Here is a 17,014-nt window from a genome sequence, read left to right on the forward strand (position 1 = left end):
AAAAAAACAATAAAATTTATATAATATATGTATATATTATATAATAATATAATATATATAAAATCTAAGGATCTATGGTATCATGGCTTCGTCAACACTGGATTCCGACTCCGAAACAGCAAATTCCACAAAACACAGTTTCAAGTGCTCCAAGTTTAGAAAGTTTATCATCTTTATAGATGGCGTTATTGTCGCAACCAAACCTGTTGCGCCGAAGAGTTGAGGTGAGTGCCGCGTTTTGTACATCAGGTTTCCCCTTTTTGAACCGCATATATCACCGATTGCTTCACGATTTCTTCCACGAAACTGTTACTGAAGAACATCTAGAAGATTTCCAGTGGAGTCAGCGGTTTGCTGTTTCTGAATGTGAAAATTTGCAACCATTATTATTCGATTCTTCTTTTACCCAAAAAATTGTACGACATTCTAATTTTTTTAATATTTTATGAATAATCCTCTTTCTTATTTGATTTTGTAAAGAAACCTTCCGATTCTCAGGAGGACATTGTGATGTGGAAAACATGTTGTGAAGAAGAGTTGTTGTGCTCAGAGTCATCAGATAATTAGATTCCTCAACCAATCTCAATAAATCTCCCTCTTTGCCACTCAAAACCAATTCTTTATCTGCTAAAAGTTGGTTGTTTATTCAAATTGTTTATAGTACCTCCAATATCTCCATCTCCACTATCCTTGTCGGTTTAGGGTGGAGAGCCAGAGAGAGGAAAAAATCGATCAAAAGAGTGCCACCATTTTATGCTCACCAGCTGGCGCCATCGCTTAAAATAGAGCTTAAACATATTTCATTTGCTAGTAACAAGGCAATTGAAGAAAATATAGTGTACTAGTGCTGTACAGGAAAGAACAAACTACTATGGATGATACACCTATTGGAAACATTCACGTTTTTCTATAAAATATTTCAACCTTAACGATTATCCATTAAAATATTCAAACTATAAAAAAGAAGATAACACAGGTTTTTACAAAATGTGAAACAGAAATGAACAAGTTCAAAATAAATTTCTTTTCGAATTATTCGTCCTCAAGGTTAATTTCTAAATTGCTACTGGCTTCGCAATGACAATATTCATACATACAGTGATGCTACAACTCATTAAAGCCACCTATTGTTCGATTTTAAAAACTTGAAAGACCCTCGTATTCACGGGGATAATTATACCCGTTTAAAACATGAATGAAACAGGTCTTGAAATTGAGATCAATTTAAACAGAACAGCGTGGTTCTCATGTTGTCCAGTTTTAAAGTATTTGAAATAGTCATGGCACGGCGCTGCTATCTAGAGACGGAAGGGGGTAGGATAGGAATGAAAATTTTGACATAAAGCATACAACCTAAAATCGACGAGTTGTTATACAGTGTCACCTTTGTTCCAATCAAGTTATTTCTTTTTCATATTCATTATAACTCATTTGTAGTTGGATATTTAATGTTTCTATTCCTCGATCATAACGCCGATCTGGTGGCGACAGAGTGAGATAATTAAGCGCACGTGTCATAAATCACCCCTACTATTTGTATGTAAGACCCTTATATTTAAAACTACTATATTGCTAGTAGGGGTTTGGAAAAGGATGACGATTCAACGGTTCAGACATACAGACATCTGTCTAAGGCATTTAGACATGAAATGCTGTGCGCATGTCCGAGAATGGAGCATGCTCACAATTGTATACATAGATGTTTAATATTGAATGTGAAATTTTGAAAATATAATTATAAGTTTTAATTATTTAAAATAATATTTATTTACGTACATAAACATAATTGATGGAAAAAAATTAACCGTGCGTGATTTCTCCCACTACACTTTCCGAATACGGTATCAACGCTTGCGCACAACGGATCAAGCTGAATAAGTGAGATATAAGAACGCAGTTGTTGTCTCTGTTAGTGGGCAGTACTTATGGGGATTAGCAAGATATGAGTATTAAATATATGCAAAGACCGTTCGCCAAAAATTGACATTTGACATTTTTATTATAGTTTATTCAATTCTTTTAGTTGTTTTCGAGTAGTGCTCCTTTTTTTTTCTTTTGTAGATAAAAGTAACAATAGAAAGTGAAATTAAAAAGTTCAAATAATTGTTTCATTCAACAAACTTTCACTTTTCCTTTATATGATTATTCTACTGCTATATTAAGATGGAAAAAAGTAAAAAATGGTCGGTTAAATATAGAAATAATCTACATTATGAATTTTATTGTGATGGAACTCAAAATAAATTTTATCCAAACACTTATTTTCTTTGAATTTAATGAAACAAGAAATATGGGAAAGGAACTATTGGTATGTAGATGAAATTATTGCGGATTGCCTATTTTTTGTAATTGTAATTGTAATTTGTAATTCTATTTGAAGGTTCTTCAATATTTCTGGCTTCACAGTCAAGTGCAACACAATCTATTTTCTTATAAAAAAATTAGATGTGGAGTTTTATTTGAAATTATTAATACATTTGATAGATATTATGCAAATATGACTTTTGGCAATGAGAATCAACTAACCAGGAGTGTTGAAAGCAAACGAAAACTTCCGCATTTCGAGGTTATGTTTAATTAGGTAACTAATTTTTGACAAATCCTTTTTTTAATAATTTAATCAAGTTTGTGTTTTCTAAACCTTTTAATTTATTAATTAGTATACGCTACTATTTCATTATATTACAGGCACAACTATTTCTACTACAAAAATGAGATGAATTAGACACCATGAAGTATGTTGACCAGCATGGTAAGAGTATGATACCCCACGAAATACACCATGAAACTCTATAAATAGACTATTGTGATATTACAAGAAATCGATCTATTTTATGCGGAAACATTTACTTCGGGAGATACCGGAAGTGGCCATTATTTCAGGAAGGCTAACTTTGTTCGATAAATCTCATCAAGATCTATCTGTGTGTTGAAAGTCATGATGATTGACGCATGCGCAGAAGAGTTTCTGTGATACAAGTATGCGAATGCATCATTTTTATCAAAAATTAATTAAATTCAATCAGTAGATGGCAGCAGTGCACGCTTTATTTATTGCGGAGTATTCAACTTTCATTTGCAATTTGATGCTCGCGTTATCAACATCTTTTGTTATTTTTCGATATTCCACCTAACCTAACCTAACATAATCTAATCTAGCCTAGCCTAACCTAAGATAATCTAACCTAACCTTATAGAAATTCTAAATTTTCATTTTATCTCTTGATACTTGCATACTTTTTTCACAGAAACTCTTCTGCGTATGCGTAAAGCATTATCACACACAGATCTTCTTGAGATAATGACCACTTCCGGTATCTCCGGAAGTAAATGTTTCCACATAAAAAAAATCGATTTTTCGTAATATCAATAGTTTATGTACATAGTTTCATGGTGTTCGCCGTGGGGTGGTTTATCATACTTGTACCCTCAGCAAATGACGTCATTAATCGCGGCCATATTTAAAATGGTGGTTCTATTTGTTTATATTCCTAACCTATGGACAGATAGAATTCACTGTGAGTACTCGTAGTGTTTATAAAATAAATGTAATAACGTAAATTTTCAAAGAAGATAAATCATTTCAAGAGTTTTTTGCCGATAGTGACATAAAAAAAATTCTTAAAAATGTAATTACAATTATTAGTCTGTACTTACATAAACATCACATTTTTGTCGCTAGTACAAGATAATGTCAATTTATGACTGGCCAATCAACTGGTGTATCTTTCAAAATGTTGAAGTTCATTTGGGGAATGAAAGATAATTAATAATACCCCATAGAAGACCAAACAGTGTAGAGATCAAAATTTACTATGAATTACTTCTGTTTTGACGTATTTGCAACAAACAAATCAAATTTATAGTTCGGTCAAGTGAATTCGAAAATTGTGACTACTTTAAAAAAATCTCGGTTTGTATTACAACAACGTCACAATTGACAATCATGTTTTTCATATATTTTCAAAAAGATATTATTGAGGCAGTATATAATTAGTTTCAGCAATTTTAACTCTAAATTCTTTGAATATCTTTAGCATGAATGTACATTCAAGAATGCAGCTATGTCTGGTAATTTATTTGACTAAAAATCCTGGGTATGTTAGTTTTGAAACCAAAAAATTATAGTAATAGGATGAAACTTATTAAAAAAAGGGAGTTAATATCATAAAAATGAACGGAAAAATAGTTTACGGGTGATCTGATGTGGAGAAGTGAATGGGGGAGAGTTTTTAAGAATAAAAAACGGTTTATTTCGATTTGCGGTAAAACTAAAAGTCCTATGGAAAAAGTTGATTAGCAAAGTTATAGGTAATAAAAAATTCTACAGCTTTTGTATTCACATTTTTTTCAAATAATCTTAAAATTTATGTGAAAACTTCAAATAACGAAGTTTTTGCTTTTTTATTTTAATCTTTTAAAAGAAAATTATTTTCTTACGAAATGCCCCAAACATCCTGTAATTTTTTTCATTAAGAATGCCTATTTTTTTCGTTATTTTGACCGCTAGTTTTCAATTGAAAATTCTAACTTGAAAATAACGGTTTTATTAAAAAAGTCCGTGGGGTTTTTTTGAACATAAAAAGTTTTCACTGAATTTCGTAAAATAATATATTTTTTTAAAATAGATAAAAATAAAAATCCAGAAATTTTGATGTTATGTTAATAACGAAATTTATATAATTTTTAATGATCTACATCTTTGATATTAAACTTTTTTTAGTAGTTTTACTGCAAATCGAGATAATCCGTTTTTCAACTTTAAAAACTCCCCCTGCCTCCATTACCCGACCTCAGATTATCCGTAAATTATTTTTTCTTGCATTTTCTGTTATATTCTCTTTTCTCTTTTCCAATGGGTATCATCCTATTACTATTTTCTTTCATTTCTAAAGCCTTGGTCTACTACTCTAATTACCGTTGTGTGTCTTTAAATATTAACTGCCATTTTGTATTGGATTGAAATGTATGCTCATTTTACATTTTCGGTTGGTTTCCTTCTACTGAACATTTTAAAAGTATCGAAAAGGAATTTAAAGCGGTCTACAAAACGCAACATTGGGATGCCTGCAATATCGGTGAGAACAAATTGTTTGATTAGAATTCACTTTCAGTGTTCACTGGAACTTTGTGAGCAGCGCGCGGGCTTTGCTGTTACGGCTGAAAATCTCGTGGAGTGAAATTTGTTTCAGTTAACTTTTTAGGCGACGTCTGGTGAGTTATTTCAAAAATATTTATGAAGATTTATGCTTCTTTGGCAATATTTATTTCGTAATAGCGCTGAAAAAATAATGGTTTCTGTGATTTTTGAATCGCTGATCATACATATTTGAAACAAATTATTTGACTTATCTCTGTCAATATTTGGAAAATTATTGATATTAAGCAATTCAATAGCCTTGTAGTTATTATATTTTCTCTAAACGTTTTCGTTTATAAGATTTTTTAATGGTTTTATCTGTTCAAAATATAACAAAAAGTTTGTCAAAAATGTGTCGTATGACCATTGACCATTTTGACCATTTTTTAAAACACCTCTTGTCTTAAAGTTTTTAAATAATTTTCAATTATAAAAATATAAATATAATAAATAAAAAGAATATCATGCAAATTTAGTAAAAAAAGGTATTTAAGTTAAATTACAACTAAACATAAGATATTTAAAATCAAGTGTCAAATATAAAAGACTCAATTTCAAGAATAAAATGTATGTTATCGTGGTTATTTTAATTATTGTGAGCTTTTTAATCAAATTTGAATAAATCAAAAATCCATCATTTAAATTGAGTTTTTGAATATGAAAAATATTTAAGTGGTTTAAATATCTCAAAATCTAATTCAAAATTTTGTTGTGACATTACGTATTCACTCTCACAAACAAAGAACGAAGTTAAGTTATGAAAAGTAAAATGGAATTTATTTTATTTTATACCTACAATTCGAATAAAAAATACTTTCAACGACAAACAGATTAACTAAAGATTAAACCTATTATTAAAACTACTGCTTCCAGATAAATGAAAATATTTCGATTTTTCAATTTTTTAAAATATTATAATGAATTTTAATAGCCCGTTCAGTGTATAAATATGAAATTAATTTATTGTTTTTTCAATTTCAACCATTACGAAAATACAGATACTAAACAAAAAACAATGGATACAGAGGATTTTTTTTCATCTGGGCAGACATGTTATCTCGTTTCTGATCTCATTCCAATGATGAGAATTGCATGTATGATTCTATAAACTATCTTAAATTTTCTCTATTATGTTGAGATGAGGGCTGTTTGCCTGGATTTCGACAATTTTTGAGTTTTCTCTATAGGGTGTAACATTTTCCATGCAGAAAGTGACAATTTCCTCTTGTCATCATTAATATCTCTCCAAATGATCATCGCCAATTATACCATCCTACACTATTTATTGTACATATACCATGCATTATTACCTACACCTTCTGTATAGTGGCACACGTCGACCATTGTTATAGAGGTACCCTAAACTCTAACATTAAATCCACCATTGCTGGTTTCTCAAGTTTTCCGTCACTGGTAACCCTCTTAATGCTCTAGATATTGAAGATTGTGCCGCATGGAATTATTCTGTTGATGGATTTCAATCTCTTCAAGATGATTATAGATTTTTTCCTATACAGTCTAACATTGTCCAAGGAGAAAGTAATAATTTTCTTCAACAAAGGAAACGAAAGGTATAACTTGTGATTCTAATAAATTAACAATCTATCTGTTAACATTAAGATCTCCATCAATGGGATGGATGATAGATCACGGACTACAACTCGTTAAGGAGAAAAATTGAGTTGATTTTTCTCACAAGGAAACGGATACAGACAAGACTGCCCATTAATATCGAGACAGACGAAATAGAGTCTAGACGCGGAATAAAGTGTTTGGGAATGACCTTAGATATGAAGATATATTTCTGGTTCTACATACGGAAGACAGCTTATTAAGCGGCCGAGAGGACAGCATTTTTGAGCCGCTTAATGGCAAATATTAACGAACCACGGCCAGGAAACGAAAGCTGCTGATGTCGACAACTTACTCAATTCTTCTTTATGGGGCAAACCGATGACGATGGACAAGGTGGAATGAGAATCGCCAGCTCCTACGGAACTATCTCTGTACAAGATGTCCTAGTGGGGGCGAGAATAATTTCCTTGGATCGTTCGAGCGGAAGTGTACGTTCACATTGGCGACTCTCAAGCGGTGAGCGGCTGAAAGAAAGTTTGGAGAATTGAATTTCAACATTTCCCAACTTTTGACAGAACACGGCTACTTCAGACGGTAACTTCACAAAATAAAGAAAGTACACCTGAGTATACGTATTGTGGATGATGCCAAACACACGTTCTTCGTGTGTAACCACTGGAGGGGTTTGAGGAAGGAGGTAGAGGAGACTGTTGGCAGCATAAATCCTTATAATATCGTCCAGGTTATGCATGTTGTTGTTGGCAACTGATTGCTACCTATACAGAGAGAATTCTTAGGCACGATATCATAATAGAAATGTAACATCATTCACGGATAAACCTACCAACCAGAAGTAATATCACAATAGCTCCTGGTTGGACAGAGACGACAGAAGATTTAGATTCATTACTTGGATTCCACATTAATACCACTCTATAGTATTATTATCCATTTACCATGGTTGTATACTGAGTCTAAGTCTTGAACTAAGTCTTCTTTGATGCCACACACAAATTTGATGAAACGATGTAAACGTAACAAACCTTTGCCTTAGCACTAATTTTCATCAGTTACACGTTAACAGCCCTGACCTGGCGGTTTGATTTCTTTCCGTCTTTTGTAATCTTCTTAATGCTCTAGAAATTAACGATGATAAATATTAAAATCAACCATTGTTGGTTGGTCAAGTCGAACCTATTTATATCGTCTTTGATTCCATAATAGCCACATCTATAAACTTTTTGTTGGTCACCTATTACTGTAATTTTTCGATTTTTGTATTTGGATTATGAAGTTTTGGCTCTTGAACAAAACGATTGAAGTATAAATAAACTAATATGGATGTTTATTTCACATAATAGGACTTATATTTCGAAATAGCAATCTTTTTTTATTATATTGAAATAGTAAATAGAAACCAAGGACTTCAGTTGCACAAATTTAGTTGTCTTTGAATATCTAATATCAAATTTAAACTATCTAATTTGAATTAATCATATTTGGAGTTATTTTTAGTTAGGTTCACCACTTATATTTAGATTTATTTTTATTATTAAAAAATATTCCCAAATAACAACAATTTTAGGTGACTTACGTTATTATAGGATTAGAACGAGATTTAGATCACAGTTTCCGAACGTCGCGTTCAATTTTCGGTTCAAATTTCAAATTCAAAACATCATCTAGAAGAACTTTTGTTTTTTATTATTTTCTTTGTGATATTTATTTAATTTATAAGTTTAGTTTATAATAGATTTTAGATGTTCAATAATTGTTATTGAGCAGTTATCAAGTATTTGCATAAAGGTAATGCCTAAAAGTACAAAAACTCGTCAGTTGATTGCATTTACTGGTCGACCAGGGTAGAAAGGATCCTATCATATGACTTAATCAATCAAAAATTAATTGAATGATAGAAAACATTAATAGCTACAATTCAAATTGATGAATTCTTTCCACGACAACAAGTATTAAGAAACAGAAAGTATACTAGTAGGAATCTAAGTAATTGTTAGGATTTTTGGCTTTAATGTTAGGAAAAGACTAAAAGAAAAGAACTCAGTTTGGCTAGGAGGATTATTTATTACAATAGCCTGCAGCCAGTCGCCTGTTGTCCACCACAGATTAAGCGATTTATAGTTCTTCCAGATGATCAAAAATATGCTATGAGAAACGTTTTACATTATTTTGACACCAAGAAGGCTAGATCAGAAGAAAAACATTTCGAAAGATCCTTCCAGACATATTTCGAGTCATGAATTCAACTTGGTAGTACTTTCAAATTTCATTTTATTTTTAATGAAATAGATGTTTTCACCAACACCTCGTATGTTTTTTGGGGGTTTACACTCATATACAAATACGTTGAATCCTATTTTATCGGAAGTAGAATTTTTTCCATAATTATTTTCAGCTAATCGTGTATTAAAGATTAAATGAAACATATTCTCCGATCTTGATTTTCGAAGCCATCTGGCTTAGCATCCCTTACTCCAAACACAACACTGTCCACATAGAAAAATGTTTTGTACTATACTTTTTTGTCCTTCATCTAGTTATATCTTTTCCTCGAATTCTGAAATAGTAAGTAGACTGTTTAGACTACGGCCGTTACCTTTTTGAGATGAATAATTAGTAGTAGTCATAAACAACCCAAAAAGTGAGGTACTATTTAAGGGATGTAAACCGTTTTACGTTATTTATGGCGAAACGAGACCTCTTAGAGAAAATTGTTTCATAGAAAAGTTGTAGATAATAAGAAAAAATCTAAAAATTTCATTGTTTATATTTTTCAAAAAATAAGTTAGCGAGAAAATGACAAAAAACTGATTTTTCTGTTTTGTAATAATCAGCATGAATTTTTTCAATTACGGAAAAATATTTGAGATGAGACAACACCCCTATTTTCGGCGAACAACTTAAAATTGAGGAGAAGCGAAAAAATTTTCGAAGCTGGATTTTTTTCATTTTTTTTCCAAATTTATGTTAATAATTCATAATATTTTGATGACAAAACTTACTTTGGTATAAAATAAATGAGTATGAATGAAGTTCATCGCGAAAACTTGCTTCACGATTTTTGATTGCGTCTTTGGGCAATAAGTACAACGATAATGAGGCTAGCCAAATACGTGTTTTAGGCATTGCACCCCTTCTTAATATTAAAATTTTGTAAGACCAATTAGATAGGTACTCTGTTTTTTAAACACAATAAAAGTAAATAACAAAACTAGTTGGATGCATGAACACTTGGAGATAGTTTTATTATGAGTTGAAGTTTAAGGTTTTTCGGTCTAAGAGGGGGATGTTTTTGCACTAGGAAAAAGAAGGCTATAAATATATATTAATGGAAAATGTAGTACGTTCTGGCCAGCGCTTAATCGGCAGAAAATTTATCTTCCAGCATTACAATGATCCCAATTATTCCTCAAATTGGAAAAGAAGAAGGTACTGAAAGTAATGATTTAGTCGTCCTCAACGTACTTGCCTCACTATGTTTTATTAATTGATTATTATTAGTTTTCATTAAGACTAATGCTTTATAAGCATTAATAGTAATTTCTCATCTTGTGAGACGAAACAAAACTGGTTCAAAATTTTGTACGGTTATTATAATCGATCATATTTGCTAGGATGTTATTAAAACTCCCTGTATAAATAAATCTTGGAGAATGCAGTTCTGTAGGTATTATATTGTGGTTATTAATATTTCTACATTCCCCTTGTCTCTGTTCTGTTAATCTAATTTGAATAAACGATAGGGAAACCTATCATCCTTAACTCGTGCCCACGCAGTGTAATCCTTAAGCCATCGTCTACTTATCTTCCGATACTTAAATTTTGAATGTATATTCCGTGACTAGAAATAAACCAGAAGTAACTTATTACTCTAGTACCCTACTAAAATTTTATGCGCTTTATTAGTTTTGTTCAATGTTGCAAACACGAATATATCTACTTGAAAATGTAAATGAACCTTGTATTGTTACTGTCAATTAGACGTTCTTATCATTAGATAAAGTACCTCAGTAAATAATAACAAATACGTTGTTTGAAAAGTTTCCGACCTCAACTTCAAGATTGAAAATTAAAATTTCATCTATTTTGGTTTGTTTGGTAGTCGTATAAATGAGTCGTTCCGAAGATTTTTTTTTAATTTAAAAAGGAAAAAATTACAATTGAGAAAACTATGCGTTATCATTTATATACACACTACCAGCCAAAAGTTTTTGCCTACCCCATAATCATTCCTTTAATATTAACTGATTTGTTTATATTATTTAACTGTGAATTTTTTCTTCGGTATTTATGATTGTATAGTTCTGTGAGACGCAAAACCGTGCCGAGATTTTTACTTTATGGAACAAGACATCTTTTTGTGAAGTTCATATATGAATTGTTTGGTCTTCTGAATCTTCTAATTTTGCTAATTTCCTGTTCACCATGCTTGCTCCTTAGACCTTGGTTTTTGCTTCTTCCCCATATGTCTTTCTTCTCTATTTCTCCTGATATCATCTCCTATATGTCTAATTTGTTTTCTTGTCATTGTCATTTTTGGAACTATTGAGACAAACAAATATGGTGGGTGTCGAAGACAGATCCTATTCGTTATGAAAAGTGGATTCGCAAACAACATGATAGCGTACATTGTTTTTGTGGAAGACAATGCAGATCTTTATGCTCGTCATTTTCGTGCCAGCACATTAGTTTCACTCCAGGAATGGTTGTACTTTTGTCATTTTGAATATCTGAGCCAAAAAGGAATTGATAGATCTGATTGGCTTCTTATTAAGAATTCTTCTTCACTTTTTCATTTCCAAACCAAATGCTTTCAAATGAGAATATAAACACAAATTTATCCGTTGTTGTTGCTTTAGGACAAAATCTGTCCAAAATTTGTCGTTGTGCTGAAAAAATTTGTAGTATGCTTCAACTGATTAGCACACGATTCCAATTTACTATGATCTGAGGTCAGGATTGTGGATCTCAACCACTAGAACCAGCTTATAATCTCCGAACGTCGCGTTCAATCTTCGGTGGAATTTTCAAATATAAAAATCAAAAACTTTTGATTTAGATATTTAATGATTGTTATTGAGCAGTTATTGACTATTCATAAACTAGCACGGACTCTGCACTAAAGTTTAATACTAATAAGCTATTTTTATACTGAGATGCCAAGAAGTATACAAACTACGGTGCAAATTAGACAACTATTTGAAGGGAATGAATTATTTTTGAAGCTCATATCCATAGACGAATGAAACAACCCATCAGTTGATCGTATTTATCCACGATATACCAGAGCAGAAAGGATCTTATCATATGACTACGACGTGATCAACTCGATCAGTTCCCGAACAACAATGAACGTGATCCGGGTCAGTTTCCAAACGTTTAAATCATGATCGGGTTAACCTGATCATAGTTTTCGAAAAGTCCTTATAATATATGGTAAGATTGAGATATCTTTGGGCATTAGTTTGACTACTATCGACAAGATAACACACGACCATTTTGCCGTAAAAAGAATTATTTCTGTTGGATTCCGTATAACTTGACCAAGTTGCTAAAGTTGCACCAAGGTAAAAAATCTACTCAGGATTTATGGGAATAATAGAATGGAAATCACGTAAGTCTATCCAGATGAGTCAAATCAAGCTATTCGCAAAAAGATACCTTTTTCTTTGATGACCAGTTGTGTAGCGTTTGTACCCGATGGTACACAAATATTTTTTTGCCAAAAATCATTGCTGATATTCAATAAATCTAAAAAAGTAGGCAGATTTTCATCCTGGCAATTCTAGTTCTTAAACTATGGAATTTTTTGTTACCGTAAATCATAAAAAAAAACTACAGCCGCTTTTACGATCAAACCTAGTATTTTGGAGTTAAAACAGTGATTCGAAAACTTGATTGTAGTTAAATAAGCACATAAAAAATTTCTTTCCCCCTCGCTTTTTTTTTCAGTTAGACATTCTTGCTTGCATACTCGTATTTTCTTCAATAACTGTTGAATTAACAACGTACCCCCGTACTATAAACTTACCTTGCATATGTTCGAATCGAATGTTTATAATTAAATTTCCCATAACCATTTATTTACAAGCGTACTATTGATTTGTTTTCTCTCTAATGGTACTTGACTCTAAAAAATCCATCTCACCGTAAAAAAATAAGCATTTATTGATGTATTAGTACAATGAACTCTCCTGGCCATCTCTAAAATTTTAAATGGTGAAGAACTTAGACGGATGTGAGAGTTGAGTTAGTGAAATGGTGAATCAGTAATTATATGAAATTTATTGCTGCATATGATTCAGATATTTTAATTCAAAACGCGTCGTCGAATCTCCGGAAATCGGGAAATGTTTGGGGAAAGTTGCGCGTGATTTTTATTTACTTTCAATTATCGGAAATTTTTTAAAAATATTTGTGTTTGGTGTGTGGGACGCTAAGCTCATTTTGAAAGATCGTAGATTCTATTTTTATAACAAAACTTTTTCTATAATCCAAATTGTCTTTTATCGATTTTATCTTAATAGAGGTAGTATCAAATGTATACGAAGGTTATTTGATAATTTCAAACTCTGTCCCAATATGACAAAAAAAACAACTTTTAGCTTTTGAAATGATGAAATTCTGTACATATATTATGATAAAAATAAATTATTAACATTCTTTTCAGTGTTTAGTTTTTCTGCATAAAATCACGTAGTTTCGCACATATTTTATTAATTCCCAACTCTGGCAGCTGTAGAACTCCGGGAAAAAATATAAATTCAGTTTTTCATATTTTAGAGCGTAAACTCCTTTTGTTCAAATCTGTTCTACCTACTCGTTCTTTCTTCCGTAATTTCCATCTGTGTTCGCGTTTCCTTCCTCATTATATTTTTTTCGCGCATTTCTACAGCTGCCAGGTTGGGGGTTTCCACAACAACCACCAGACTACAAACTCAGCCTCAACTCTAACATCGGGGAATCCATTTAAGAGCTGCAACCATCAAAAAAAAGCAAACAAAAACTAACCAGTAAATATAAAGAATAAAATCACCACAAATTTATTAAAATTTATTTTTGCTTGAAGTGTAAATAGATAGAGGACGATTTAGAATACATTCCGAGGTTTTAGTTAATTTCTCGATTAGAGTGGGAGATCGATAACAAATTAATTTCTTCAAAAACTCAAAAGTTAGAATAAATAAATCCAAAGTGACTACTGTACCACAATACGTGAACAAAAAAATATTCGAATTGTTTGAATAAAACCGTAACATGCCATTCGGCTAAATATCTCCGAAAATATTGATTTTATGAAAAAAAGTGTCAAACAAAAAATAAAGATTACAAAAAGTTATACAAAAAAAGTTTTGACATATTTTTTTCGGAATGTTCGTCAGTTAAGGTGAGGGGGGATCACTGTCACAAACTTACACCCTTGGAGAAGATTAGGTTAGGTGATGTTAATCAATTTGATTCCTGTCGAGATATTTTAGGTCATGATATAAAAAAATAGGTTTACGTAAAAATGTACTTTTCTATAAACAAGATTTTCGGAGATATTTAGTAGAATTATTCTAACTTTGCAGGGGGCTGGGGGGCAAACGAAACAAAATCGGGATGTCCATCTATTCTGAAAAAGAATTTTTCTTAATGCTAACCAAGAAAAAGTAAAAAGGATGATCGATAAAAATATTAATTTTCACGTGGAAATTATTATTTTAATTAATTATTGTAGCTAAAATGATATTTTTAATCAATATATAGTATCAGAATCAAAAGTTACATCCATTGTGAGTACGTTTATATAAGTTTTTATTTTAAAATTTGTATATTTCGAAGCAAAATTTAAATATAATGCTTCCAGGGGTACCACATTTATTTAAAACGCATTTTTTCTTAAATTTTAATTAATTAATTAATTTCTTAAATATTACTCGTGAGAATTTGTAGGTATAATTAATTAAGAAGAAGATTTTTTGATAACTTTCCATGTTTTTGAGATATTTATAAAAATTAGGATATTTTCAATAATTTTATACCCTTCAAATCAAATTCAACAATTAATTAATTAACAATTCACCCAAATTGAAAATTTTATGGTACAGTTATTCAAATTTCCATTTTCTTGAAATAAGAAAACTGTAAAACAAAGTAAAACTTGAAGATACATCAAAAATGACAGTGAAGCGTGACGTATTTTAAATGTGTGACAAGTATACCTCATTTTATATCCTTTATTTACTTATATACCCTGACTTAAATTAGTTGGTCATAAATTTAATAAAAGTTTATGTTCCAGTCATAAATAACATTGTCACATAAAATAGTGTTCTCAGATCTATTGTTATGGTGAACGGTTTTATCTTTTCATTTTCTTTTGTTTATTATTAGTCGGGTCAAAAGAGGTATTTGAAGTTTGATAATAACTTATGAGTTTCTTTACGTAAACCATGGCTTCTATCTTTCAATAAGAGATGTCACTATTAGGTGCGTCATTTCAGTTTTCCCAAAGTGGCACTACATCTTGTTGAACGCATGTCAAGTTTCATGTATTCGGTTTTGATCTTCAATTCGACCAGTAGAAGTATGAGTGGTCTTACAAGAAGATACATGAAGAGGATGCCTATAAAACGTAACGAAGCAGGATCTTTGATTAAGCGACAGGGATTCTAGCCGCAATATATTGACAGAAGAGAGAAATTGCATAAAACCGAGCAACCGATTTAAAGGCCGCTTGCAAGATCAAAATATTATAAATAGGAATATTCCACGCCGTGTTTCACATTTTGCAAGTCTTACCATTGCATCATGGTTGCCACAAATCAAAATTCCAAAAATAAAAGTAAACAATTTCCTAACCTCAAGCACTGGCAATAATTATATCTGGCTTTTGGAGTCTGATGGACAGTTTATCTAGATAATTAGACGCGAAAACATGGAAAAATTAGTTGAGAATGGATGAAGAAAGATTAAAAAAACTCCCGAAGAAAATAAAAATGTCATAAAATCGATAAAATTGCAAGTGCGAGATCTTGCATGAAAAAATCAGTTGCGTATGCTTTTTATCAAAAAATATTGCGTGTTGCATTGCATTGCACGTTATCTTGCATCATGTCAAGTAGCCTTTACAAACTGAAACCTAATCAGTGACACTTTTTGGCCTATTTTAGATCCCTCGTATTGACGTTCATGAATTATAAAATCTCTTTTATGACATAAAATTGTTTTTTCTAATCGAACGACAAAACTTATAGAACAATCAGGTAGTTTATATAAACCTACGCTAAAAAACACGTCTTTCCCAATCGTCCCAATCGAATATTTTTTCGGAATTGTATTCTTTTTCGACTTTTTTTCAACTCTCAATTTATTGTTTGTTTTAAATACCAAATAATACTGGAATGTGGTCTCATAATAATCTGTTTAGTTTAGCTACCTTTTAGATAAAGAAACTTTATTAGCATTGGCGGGACTCCATTTCTTTTGATTTGGAAATAGCCTATTGCGTTGTCGTCATAAGATTCCCTTGTCGACCTGAAATAACTGCTGTGTAGAAGCTTCCATCACGTCAATAGTAAGTTTCCGTAGATTTGAGTAGTCTGCTTTTTATTCGTAAAATGCGAATACTTTTCGCAGTAGAAAATTATTTACTCCAATTATAACTTAAAATAATTATCATAACAGCAACTGTCATTAAACGCTAGTTGATCAGTTAAAATTTTATTTCTTCAGTATCTTCCACATCAACTATTTTCAGTTTAATCTTTTTTTAAAAGATAAACTCTCCATTAAAATGTCAAATTGTTACTATTATACTTTCTATTTGTTTTCAAAGAATAAGGTCCGAATAAGTAGAAATGCGAATGTTTTAAAAAGTAAAACGTTATGATCATTAAAAAATTTTTTATTGGGTATGTCTTAAACACCATAAACCAACTTCATTTCACATAATTATGTCCTACCTAAAATTACCAGAATCTTACGTAACGATGAAATCACTTTCTCTGAGGTCAAGTGTATAATTTTACATTGATTTTCGCAGACTTTAACTGTGTTATCAAATTCATATTCTGTAATAAACAAGACACTATTCCAAATTTACTAATATTTCTAATACGAGGGTTGCTACTTAAGTTTGGATATAGACAAAGAAAAACCAAATTTATAATTGGATATGGCTTCTGATCTGCGGGAATAAGAGGAAATCATTGGGTGCCAAACAAGGACTGTACTGCGGATCAATTCGATGTTTTGACTGTTCAAAAATGTTTTTGTTTTAACTGATGTGTGGGAGCT

At 31.2% G+C, this 17,014-nt stretch overlaps 1 protein-coding gene across 1 annotated transcript in view; it reads left to right on the forward strand.

The window, feature by feature from the left end:
* The first annotated feature begins 5,149 nt into the window (after positions 1 to 5,149).
* Positions 5,150 to 17,014, forward strand: part of LOC130451104 (3-hydroxy-3-methylglutaryl-coenzyme A reductase) — a 78,194-nt gene continuing 66,329 nt past the window's right edge. Inside the window, exon 1 of the mRNA XM_056789908.1 lies at positions 5,150 to 5,214. The gene's annotated coding sequence lies outside the window, so the exon portion shown is untranslated. The remainder of the gene's footprint in view (positions 5,215 to 17,014) is intronic.

Source organism: Diorhabda sublineata, chromosome X (genome assembly GCF_026230105.1).
Source record: "Diorhabda sublineata isolate icDioSubl1.1 chromosome X, icDioSubl1.1, whole genome shotgun sequence".
NCBI lineage: Eukaryota > Metazoa > Arthropoda > Insecta > Coleoptera > Chrysomelidae > Diorhabda > Diorhabda sublineata.